The following is a 10517-nucleotide window of genomic DNA, read 5'->3' on the forward strand; positions in this document are numbered from 1 at the left end:
TTTTGACAACGTTTCGACATTGTCCGATGTCATCGTCAGGCAATGAATTTTAATCGGATGAAGCACAACTTATAGTACAAGAACAACAATAGAATAATTAAAACACCATTAGAATCGTCTTGCCATTTATTGACCAAAAACCAGCCGATATTGTGAAGCGCCAACTTACTCAGCTACATAAGAAACTGGATATAGATCTACAGCCAGTTTTTCTCAGCCGCAAGCTCGAGGATGTCCTTATATTCCGTGAGCCCAAACCATCATTAGTCAGCCAACAACTAGTAGTCTATAAATTTCAATGTGGCTCGTGTGATGCGAGCTATGTTGGCTATACAGCTCGTCACTTGCATCAACGAATTGAGGAACATAGATACTCAGCTATCAGGAGACATCACCTAGCAGATCATGGCCAAACAACATCACCCCCAGCGGCGAGTTTTAGTGTCATAAAGAAATGCGCATTGAAATTTCACTGCTTAATTCACGAGATGTTCCACATCAAAGAATTGAAACCATCACTTAATGTGCAGAAGCTGTTTCTGGCCTATCTGAACTGCTTAACCCGTGTTTACCAAAACCAATCTAACTGGATATCATCAACGAGGTAAGTGTTCATTCCTATGAATTTCTCACATGTTTATGCAGCGATCGTCTTAAGGTTTTTATTCAAAGTGTGTTATGTATTCTTTTAGATCGAATAATTCAAGTCAATTCAATTAAAGAAATAATAAAATCAAAATCAATATAACGTTTATTAAAATACTTACACCTTGCAGTCTTTCGACTGAATTACGTGCAATAAAATATATTACTGTGATAAATTTATCTACAAGTAAAATAATTAAGTATATTGCTGACATAAAAACGATAGAACTATTAAAGGAGAAAATCCACCTACACTTGAAAAATTGGAAATACACTAATTCAAAGAAGATGACTAACAATAAAAGACTTCTTGTAATGATCTGTTTTGGAAATTGGAATATCAAATCTTCTATTATTCCTCAATTTTCTACATTTAGACCTTCGTGGAAGCAGACTAGCTAATTTATGGTCATTGGTATGTGAGATCTCATTAAAAAGCTTTAAAGAAAGTGACTCACGTCTATCATATAAGGTGGCAATGTTGGCTATCTTTAGTGCATCATGGTACTTATAATATGGCAAAATAATGCGCATTGCACGTTTTTGGATACGCTCAAGATCTTCAGACAAATATCGAGGAAGGCTTCAATGAAAAAGCATACAAGCTTATTCAAGAACCGATCTTATTGCACTACAATAAAATAACACAAGGTCATTGCAACTAAATCCAGCTCTCTTTAATTCTCTTAACAAATATAAGCGCTTTGCAGCTTTCGCAGTGATATTGTCAATATGATCGTTCCATTTACAGTCCTGCCTAAAAGTTACTCCTAGAATCTTTGCGGTACTGACTTGCTCAAACTCCAAACCGTCTGAAATTACAGGCGCATAAGATGGAGGCGACCTCTTGAAGCATGTGCGAAGCTCCTTGCATTTACTGGGGCTTTACTGGAGATGGTTTTCACAGGACCATAAACTGATTTCAACAACTTGTTGGAGTGAGCTTGGACATGATGGCGGTATGATCTCAGAAACAGTTGTATCATCGACGAACTTCCAAATATGAAATAATAATAACTGCAGGTCGTTTACCATTACAACAAATAACCAGGGACCTATTTGGGTACCTTGGGGGACCCCAACAGGGACATGCATCCAACTGGACCAAGTTTCATTTATCTTAACTCTTTGCCGCCTGTCTCTCAGAAAATCGACTATCCAGTTCAGAACGGTTGGCTTGACTCAAACGGTGACTCGTAAACACTGTTACATTCAAGAAGCTGAAGTGTAGTCAATAGAACGTCGATCTTTCAAGATAGGATAGCTCAAAATTGCAAGGAGGTATTACGAAACTGCAAAGTACGTACAATTTGTTCTACTGTCTGATCAGATTTATGTTGCGTTATAATCTCGACTCTTTGTAGCCAGAATGTTTGCAATTTTTATGACATTTCTCCAGAGAAAATCCATTATTTCAAGCCAGCTTGACTGAATGTGCTTACAAGGGCATAAGGATATTTTATGACGCTGCAGTACTCAACTGATTAAGTAAATAGATGGTGTATATCAATCAGGAGTCAGCATCTAAGAAAGATCCTTGATCTGGGGATTGTGTTTGTTGCAGAACTTGACTGAAACTCTCAAGAGCAAAATTCAGGAGCCAGCATAATGCACACATCCCTCGCAGATGTGCATTGTTATCTTTTTATAGATTCAGTAAAAAGTAACCATGGGTTCGAACATCATTTCGAGATTCATGTTTCATACTATAAGCCATGAAAACCAACCTATTTTAAGTCGATTGTATGACGTTACCTATTTCGATCTATTTCATGGTATTTAGACATATGATGACTTTTAACAAGCGTTAATATGTGGAATAGTCATTTTGATACACATGGCGCGCCATTGTTCGTATCCCTGTCAGGGAAACCGATCCATATTTAGTGGGCACAAGCGCCCAGGAGCAATGTTAATCACAGAAGCAATGGAAAACCTGATGAAAGACGGCTTGGGAACAGTTCTATCTGAAGACAGAACAACTGTTTTTTACAAAAAACTAACTTGTGGAGTGCTAGATGAAGCCTTAACAAACTACGGAGTTAATTCTGACTGTTAAAAAAATAAATTTACAGAAAGGGCACCAATCAGCCAAATTTCCAAAGAACTGTTCAATAAATTATTGGAAAAATCTCCTGACAAAAATCATCTTGAAACTGTACAATGTATATGCCATCACAGCTGAAGAGTAAGAACGAATGATGAACTTTAAACGGCTTGGGAACACTTCTCTCTGAAGACAGAAAGACTTTTTTGTTTTACAAAAAACTTCCTTGTGGAGTGCTAGATGAAGCCTTAACTAACTACGGAGTTAATTCTCACTGTTGTAAAAATAAATTTAAAGAAAGGGCACCGATCAACCAAATTTCCAAAGAACTGTTCAACCAATTATTGGAACAATCTCCCGACAAAAATGATCGCGAAACTGTATATGCCATCACAGCTGCAGAGTAAAAACGAACGTCTTTCATTCAATCTAAACTTTGATAAAATGTTATTGATTGTACCTAACTGATCACGATTTAAGCATTAATCGAATCAGGCGAAAATATCGCATTTATCATGCATTTCACAACGGTTAAGCTAACAAAATTCAGCTGAAGTGTTAAACTGATGTAAAGAAAGTAAGTCAAAACCAAGACAACTATTGTTGGTAAAACTATGTTTTTTTTAGGAACATAAGAAATCTACCGAAAGTTATAGATTTTCTTTTAGTATGTATGTTGGATTATTTTAATAAAAATCACCCAATTCCCTGGTGTTATAACGTCTGTTAACTTGGTACTTATTTCATTTCCTTTTTTTCTTTTCTTAAGTGCGTGATATACAGATAATCTTGGATGCAAAGATAAGATGATTGCCCTCGATTGAACACCAGAGTATGTTTAAAATATATTAAACACTGCAACAATACCAAATCACCTTTCAGTAGAACTCGTCGTCCTTAGATCACGGCAAGTAGAATGTTGCTAAACAAAAGGTGTAATGAAAGAGAACAATAGGCTGCATCTTGGTACATTTTTTTGCCTGTTCTATGCCAACTTGACAACAATGTGAAAATACCGAATTTAACGTATTTTGGAGAATGTGAGCCACCACGGCTAATGTTTTGTATTTCTATTTGTAACTGAGAGCTGTCATTACATTACCAATAGAGTACTGAGATACTTGCCTTATTTAAGAACGTTCGCGCTAATTGTCTGTGCGCATCCTTACCACGCACGTAATTCACATGCTGCGTCATGCATCAAAGGCACGCGTTCTTAATAATACATGAACAACAATACGGCAAGTGGCGCACTGCTACAACTTTGCACTGATTTAATGGTCTTGGACGTTTGGTGACCCCAATTTTTCTTTCGATAGATCACTTTCTCTACCATTTTTCTTCGTTTTGTGAAAAAAATAAAAAAATCTATCAAGTAGAAGTTTGAATTTTTTGCCCCACGCACCATTTAAGTCCGCTCTTTTGAGCTCTTTGTTTAGTTGTACGATGGTTTGAAATGCCTCTATAATGGTTACGGTTTAGGAAAATGACGGCTGCACTTGAAATTATTAATGTTACAGACTCACTTATACAAAATATGACTAAGATAGTTATTCTCAGTTGAGTACATAACTGCAATGATCTGTAATTTGTTAATATCTTTTCTCTGCAGTTCAAATATATGAAATTTCATATATTCACTTTCATATAGTTTGCCTCCGTTGACTCATCTTTAATATTTTAAACTAACATCCCTGTATACAATGCTGAGTTACGCGCATCAATTTTTCAAAATTGGGCAGTTTTCCACATGCCTTACCTGATCCTATGTACCTACTGATCCTGTGTTCCTACTGATCCTGTGTTAATACTGATCCTGTGCCTACTGACCCTGTGTTCATACTGATCCCGTGTTCCTACTGATCCTCTTTTCCTACTGATCCTATGTTCCTACTGATCCTGTGCCTACTGATCCTGTGTTCCAACTGATCCTGTGTTCGTACTGATCCTGTGTTCCTACTGATCCTGTGTTCCTACTGATCCTCTTTTCCTACTGATCCTCTTTTCCTACTGATCCTGTGTTCCTACTGATCCTATGTTCCTACTGATCCTGTGCCTACTGACCCTGTGTTCCTACTGACCCTGTGTTCCTACTGATCCTGTGTTCCTACTGATCCTGTGTTCCTACTGATCCTGTGTTCCTACTGATCCTATGTTCCTACTGATCCTGTGTTCCTACTGATCCTATGTTCCTACTGATCCTGTGCCTACTGACCCTGTGTTCCTACTGATCCTGTGTTCCTATTGATCCTGTGTTCCTACTGATCCTATGTTCCTACTGATCCTGTGTTCCTACTGATTCTGTGTTCCTATTGATCCTGTGTTCCTAATGATCATATGTTCCTATTGATCCTATTTTCCTACTGATCCTGTGTTCCTACTGATCCTGTGTTCCTATTGATCCTGTGTTCCTACTGATCCTATGTTCCTATTGATCCTATGTTCAACAACAACAACAACAACAACAACTTTATTTGTACCAACAGTAAAACAATAAATTTCAAAATATTACAAAAATAGAAAGGAGTACAGGCTGCCCCAAATAACCACAGGGGCTAAAGAAATAGGACAGCCACACTCTGGTGATTAAGCTAATATAAATTAGGTCAGATGCACACATATACGCACACACACACCAAAGAAAACAACACATAAAAGACTGAGGAAAACAAAATGTCAAAAATAACAGAAGGCCAGAAGAATTACGATGTTAGAGAATTTTTAATAGTTTTCAATAAGAATTAGCTTTAGGTTTTCCTTAAAATGTTTGAGAGGAAGAAGCTTTAGGTCATCACTTATATCATTCCAGACTTTAGCACCCTGAAAACGTATATTAAAAATTCCATAATTGGTTCTGGCTTTCGGAATCGCATAAGCCATTTTGCTAGATAAATCTGGTATTATAACTATGTACATTCCTAACAGGATTAAAGTAATGGTCAAATACAGGAGGTAGGAGTTTATTATGAAATTTATACATAAATACTGCCAGTTTAAGGGCAATAATATGAAACAGCTTAACAACTCTTAGATCTTTAAATAAAGGACTTGAATAGTCATTAAAACTAGTAAAAGTAATTATTCTTAAGGCTTTCTTCTGTAATATAAATAAAGGTTGTAAAGTACTGACCCAAGCAATTATGCAGTAATTTAAGAAAGGTTCAACTAGAGCATAGTAGTATTTTGGTACTTATGAAATAACGGAGCTTAGAAAGAATGCCTATGCTTCTCTTGACTTTTTTAGAAATATAAGTAATATGAGTCTTCCAATTAGCATTATAATCTATGTAGACTCCAAGGTATCTAATAGAAGTTTCTTGTGTTAACATTTGATTGTTTATAGATAACATGACCTGTTTGGGCAGTTTTCTTTGGATAGGACGAAAAATGACAAAATGTGACTTATCAATATCTAATGAAAGTTATGGTCAATTATACTAAGAACTGCATGTTCAGTTGAATAGTGAGAGCAGAATCCAAACTGTTTACTATAAATAAGTTGTCTCTTATCAAGAAAGTCAACTATCCGATTATACATAAGCTTTTCTAACAATCTATTAAAAATAGAGAGTAACGAAATGGGTCTATAATTGTTTAAGGTTTTCTGAGAGCCCTTCTTAAAGACTGGAATTACTCTAACCATCTTGAATTTCTCAGGAACAATTCCAGTAAGAAAAGATGTATTAAATATTGTCCGTAAGAGACCTGATAATTCACACTTAAGAATCTTTAAAATAAAAATAGGAATGCTAGAAGGATCCACAGCTTTACTAACATTTAGTTTAGCTATTTCTTCTTCAATTTCATTTTCAGCCACTGGAGACAAAAACAAGCTATCAAGAATAGGAGATGACATGAACTCCCTAGCAGACTGGGAAGAACTAGGCATAGAACATGCAAGATTAGTACCTATATTAGCTAAAACGTAATTAAGTGCATTAGCGATTGGTTTTGGGTCAACAATTTCACGATTATCTATCACTATTTTGTTCACTGTCGGATTCACTTGAGTTTTAATTAGTATAATTTGCTTAATTCCATGCCAGACTCGTTTGCCATCCTTTATATGAAGTGCTAAAAAATTATTATAATAATTTCTCTTAGCTAATTTGATTAAGTGATTTAGTTTATTCCTGTAGATTTTAAATTTTGCATGGTAGTACGTAGATTTTGTCTTTAAGAATTTCTTAAATAAGCCATTTTTAATTCGAATAGAGGTCCTAATTCCAGAGGTTATCCATGGTTTTGATCTAGCTTTTAAATTTTCCTTAGATAATTGCTTGACAGGTACATGTTGATCAATAACCTCAGACAACTTATTATAGAAATTATCAAACATACAGCTAGGGTCAGAATCGTTATTAAGCACTTTCTTCCCAGTCAATTGATTGAATGTTAGTAATCAGTGCTTGTTTGTCCAAGTTTGAATAATCACGCCTGTAAACTTCAGTGCTGGCTGGAAGGGAAGATAATTTACTGACAATAAGAAAATTTCGTAAATGGTCTGTCAGATCATAACATAGATTACCACTAATCACAAAATGCTCAAGAGAATTAAAAAATATATCGTCAATAAGAGTTGCAGAGTGGTCTGTTATTCTAGTTGGCTGCAGGATTTGGGGTTGAAAATAGAAAGCACCCAGGGTATCAAGAAACCTGTCTGTATCAGGATGTGATTCAAACTTAAGGAGATCTAAATTAAAGTCTCCTATCAAAACACAAAACTTGTTTTCTCGATGTACTTTTTCTACAATCATATTAACATGGTTAAGAAAAGCATCTACATTACCATGGGGGTGTCTTTAAAAAGCCCCACAAATGGTATTACGTCCCTTACTATTTTGAATTTCAATCCATAGGGATTCATAATCATTTTTCTTTTGGGCAGAGAGATCAGAACGATGAGTATACGCAATATCATCCTTCTGCTGCTCTTCTTAATGCGTTTGGATGCGTTTGTTTGTTCATTGTTCACATGTGTGTTGTTTTTGTGTTTATCAAGTAGTTTTTGTTCTGGTGTTAGGCGCTACGTGTTACTTACTTATTATTCATGTTTCAACCAGCTTGGAGAGGAATCACTTCATGCTTCACTTTCACAAAAGATAACGTTGATTTTAAATTACTCTCTTTAAATGTTCGAGGGATTCGTTCATCCATAAAGAGGAAAGCTTTGTTTATGTGGTTGACTTGGCAAAAGGCGGACATTATTTTTCTCCAGGAAACGTATAGCACGAAAGAGGTGGAAGATATTTGGAATACTCAATACAAGGGTAAGAGTTTTTATTCACATGGAACTAACCACAGTTGTGGGGTAATGATTTTAATAAAAGACGATCTGGAATTTGAGTATAAATCGTCCGTTTTGGACACTAACGGTCGTTACATTTTGATTGACGCCACTGTACAGGGATCTGACTTTTTATTGGTTAATATTTATGCACCAAATAAGGTTCAAGAACAATGCGAATTTTTCAGCGGTTTAGAAAAAATGGTAGAGGAATTTAATACAATCGCTGAGCAAAAAATTGTAGTAGGTGGGGATTTTAATGTTGCTATCGATCCTGATTTGGACTGTTCTGGGGGTAATCCCACAAAAAAAGATTCTGTCAAACACATTCAAGACATATGTTTAAATTTTGATTTAGTAGATATTTGGCGTGTGAGGAATCCGGTATGTAAACGCTTCAGCTGGAGGCAAAAAAATCCTTTTCTTCAACAGAGACTAGATTATTGGCTCTTGAGTGACTCGTACCAGGAGGAGGTAGAGGGTGCTGACAAAATTCCCTCTTTGAACTCCGATCACTCGGCTATTGTGCTTCACTTTAGCAGTGTAGAAAAGCAAAAGCACGGTCCATCTTATTGGAAATTTAATGCAAGTTTGTTAGATGATTCTGATTTTTGTAAGCTTATAGCTGAGAGTGTGCCAGTGTGGCGAGAGGAGTTCATTGAAGTTACTGATAAGCGAGTTCTTTGGGACTTAATCAAATATCGAATACGACAGGTTACGATTAAGGACAACAAAGCTAAAGCTAAGGGCAGAAGACAGAATTTGAAAGTAATAGAAGACTCATTAAAGCAGTGCGAGGAGGATTGCAGTGTGTTTCCATCCCCTGAAAATATGGAAGAAATGGAGAATATTCGAAACGAGTACGAATTGTTTTATGAGCACTTATCAAGGGGTGCGATAGTACGTTCCAGGGCCACCTGGTTTGAGCAAGGAGAAAAAAGTAATAAATATTTCTTAAACCTCGAAACCTACAAAAAATCCAAGAGTTGTATTCGCAAGGTGTTTACCAAAGACGGCTTTCTTACCTCTGACCCCAAAAGAATCTTGAAGGAAGTGGAAGTTTTTTATTCTAGTCTTTACAAGACTGACAATTCTAAGATCCCGAACGACGTTTCAAACACATTCTTACTTTCTCAGGCAATCCCAAAGCTTTCAAACGAAGAGGCGATGGCATGTGAAGGAAGATTGCCGCTTGCGGAGTGTTTTAAGAGTTTGCAATCTTTTCAAAGCAACAAATCCCCAGGTAACGACGGCGTTACGGTTGAGTTCTATAATGCGTTTTGGGAAAGTCTTGGAAAGCTTCTTGTAGACAGTCTTAATTGCTCATTTGATAAAGGTGAACTATCAAATTCCCAAAAACAAGCAATAATAACTTTGATAGAAAAGAAAGATAAAGACAAACGAAAAATTTCTAATTGGAGGCCGATTTCCTTAATTAATGTAGATGTCAAGATTGGATCTAAAGCCATTGCCTTGAGACTCCAGAATGTTCTCCCTAGAATAATTCACCATAATCAGCATGCATATGTTAAAGGACGAACAATCAATGATGCAATAAGGGCGATTGATGATATACTTGTATATACTGAAAGATATGGTATCAACGACAAAATGCTAGCAATAGATTTTCAGAAAGCCTTTGATTCAGTAAATAGGAATTTTTTGTTTAGTACATTGGCTGCTTTCAATTTTGGCTCTTCGTTCATCCAGTGGATACAAACTTTTAACCAAAATATTTCAAGCTGTGTTCTTAATAATGGGTTCTCTACCGGACCTTTTGAGATACAAAGAGGTGTGAGGCAAGGAGATCCACTCTCTCCATACTTGTTCATTATTATCCTAGAAGTACTAGCTGTTAGTATACGTAAAAATAAGGATATTCAAGGGATTGTGGTGGATGGAATCGAAATTAAACTTGAGCTTTTCGCAGACGATCTTACTGTATTCCTGAGGAACGATTGGTCTCTTAGACACCTCCTTGCTCTTATTTCAAAGTTTGGAATCTGTTCGGGTCTTGTCATAAATTTTGACAAAACAGAAATGTTTATCTTGGGGAACTCGGTTATGGCTCCAGCACAGGACCAAAGTATTATGAACATTAACGTTAAGAGAGCTGTGAAAATATTAGGGGTGTATTTTACTTATGACAGCCGTTTGAGACACAAACTAAATTTTAAGGAAATAACAGATGCTGTCAAAACAAAACTTCAACTTTGGAAGTGGAGAAATCTGACAATAATTGGAAGAATTCAGATCGTTAAAACTTTTGTAATTCCACTGATAATGTACCGTGCTGGATCAATTTGTGTAGATAAGGAGGTGGTAACTGAGGCTAATAGGATTATATTTGATTTTATCTGGAAAGGGAAAGACAAAGTAAAACGAGCTTCCCTAGTTGGTGACATAAAAGATGGGGGCCTGAAGGCCCCGCATTTAGAATCGCTAATTAAGACTCATAGAATAATGCTTTGCCAGAGACTTGCGGATGAAGAACCTTGTAATTGGAAAACTATTTTATTTCACTATTTGAAACAGGTC

Source organism: Montipora foliosa, chromosome 4 (assembly GCF_036669935.1).
Source record: "Montipora foliosa isolate CH-2021 chromosome 4, ASM3666993v2, whole genome shotgun sequence".
Lineage (NCBI taxonomy): Eukaryota > Metazoa > Cnidaria > Anthozoa > Scleractinia > Acroporidae > Montipora > Montipora foliosa.